Below are 2,161 nucleotides of genomic sequence, written 5' to 3'. Positions count from 1 at the left end.
ACTATTGCGCTTTTGTTAGCAATTTTCGCTAATGAATGCCACTACCATCAGCACCACCACCGCGTACAATAACAAAAACCGCATTTTACCTATGATCAGCAACGTATATACATACATACATACATATGTATGTAGGTGCTTGTACGTAAATATTATTATTATTATTGCTATCGCCATTGTTACTATTGCTGCTTTTTTTCTGTTGTTTCATCAATTGCTGCATCCAGCTACGAATACTTTGCATTTGCATATTAAATGCGAATAGCTGCGTCGCTGATAGGCACAGTTATTGTTCGAGCCGGACCCTAAGTGGCATAGGGACTTCTCAGTGTGCGCGACAAGCACTGTGGAGACGCATAGTTCAGCATCTTAATTACCGTTGTATAGGTGACTAACAACGTTGACTGCGAGAGTCTCACAACAAACAGTTCGCAATGCAGTTTTGCGAAATCGTAAAATGACACAAAATATTTCGGAATGCAGTTCAACGCGTTCACTTCTTTATTTCTCCTGTTCATATTTATCGATTTCACTTGTTCCGTACTTTATCATCATCATGCTGTTGTGTTTTGATTAATCTTGCTTTTTCTTATTGTTATTTATCAACTGTTGCACCCACTCGATTACGTATTACTCACTTACACATTTGTTCATATCTGCGTATACACATACACTTGTGTATTTACAAGTCATTGACAAGAAAGCCGCCAGTTTGCGGAAAGTCGGACTTGACTGGCGAACAACTGCTCAGCCTTGGCAGATTACTTGATTTGATGACTGATTGTCTGATTGTCTGAGTGTTACGTGCTTGGCCTTACTGAAGGCTGCTGTTGACACTACTGTCGATGTAGTTAATGAAAAAACTCCAGTAAAACAAAAGTGATGTACAAAATCAATAGTGTTGTTGTTTTCTCTGTAAAGGAGTAAACACTACGAAGTATTTGTTTACATCGAAAACAATGGATTGCCTTCCTTTAAACAAGATTTATTATTACTTTTGGTGTTGAAAAGTGCATAAAGAAAATTGTATGCGTTGTCGCAACAAATGAAAACAACAGCAACGAGTAATATAAGCACTTGTCTTTGCTGACATCATTCCGGTTGTACAATATGGTATTCGTGTGGGGCAGATGTGTGGCTGATGTTGGTTGATAACGGCGACTTCCTTAATGTTTTAACGTTTAATTGGTAAATGCGTTTAAAAGATGTGTACAATTTTTATGTATATCCGACATATGTATGTATTTGAGATCTTATAAAAAAGTTAAGAAGGATGCACTTACGTATGTACATTAGGGTGCCTCACCAAGAAAGTTTTGGTTTTTACACCGAAATTATGAAATGTATTATATTTAAGACTTGAGCGAAAATATTTTTGAAAAATATTCAGATTTACGTGAGCTGGACCGATTTGAAAATACCTCCGATAATCTCATTTTTTGATTCCGTTGATACAATTTTTAAACATTTTTATGCAGACCCTTGAAGCTAAAAATTTTCTAGCAATTGACGTGATTTTTTTGCAAGACTATTTTTAAAAAATTAATTTATTTATAAAAATACGATATTCGAAAGTACTTTCAAATCGTTACCAAAATTTTTCTGGGCGAAAATCTGATGGCCCTGTTCATAAAAAATAAAGTAGTTTTAAAGGTTTATAAACTGAAAATGTATGAAAACGTCATTTTATAAAGCTCTTTTAACCTACTTTATTTTTTATAAATAAGGCCCTAAGAATATAAAACATTTTATATCTAATTCCGATGGAAAACTGAAACTTTTCTTTTGTATGGAGAGTGGTGCACCCTAATGTGCACATGATTTTACGCAACAGTGGGGAAGTTCAATTTCTCCCTCCATCCGCCCACTATTGCGCAGCAAAATTTTTATAAATTTAAAGTACTAAAAGCGCATTTTTGAACGACTTTAAAATTTTCATTCAGACATTCCTTTAGGACATTTAAAAATTTTAATATTTTCATATAGATAAGTATGTACATACATATGTGTATATGGTGAGAAACCAATTGTTCATATGAAAATATCCTTTGAGGTTTTTATCCTGCAATACGATTCAGGACTTTCTATTTATGGTTTCATTAATTTTATGCTAAATTTTTTGGCACAAATTTGATGGAAGAGATATAGGGGCTTAAATGGT

The sequence above is a fragment of the Rhagoletis pomonella genome, unplaced genomic scaffold (assembly GCF_013731165.1).
Source record: "Rhagoletis pomonella isolate Grant_MI unplaced genomic scaffold, Rhpom_1.0 Rhpom_scaffold_00002, whole genome shotgun sequence".
In the NCBI taxonomy this organism is placed as follows: Eukaryota; Metazoa; Arthropoda; class Insecta; order Diptera; family Tephritidae; genus Rhagoletis; species Rhagoletis pomonella.
The sequence above is the reverse complement of the archived record's forward strand: the minus strand, read 5'-3'. Positions refer to the sequence as shown.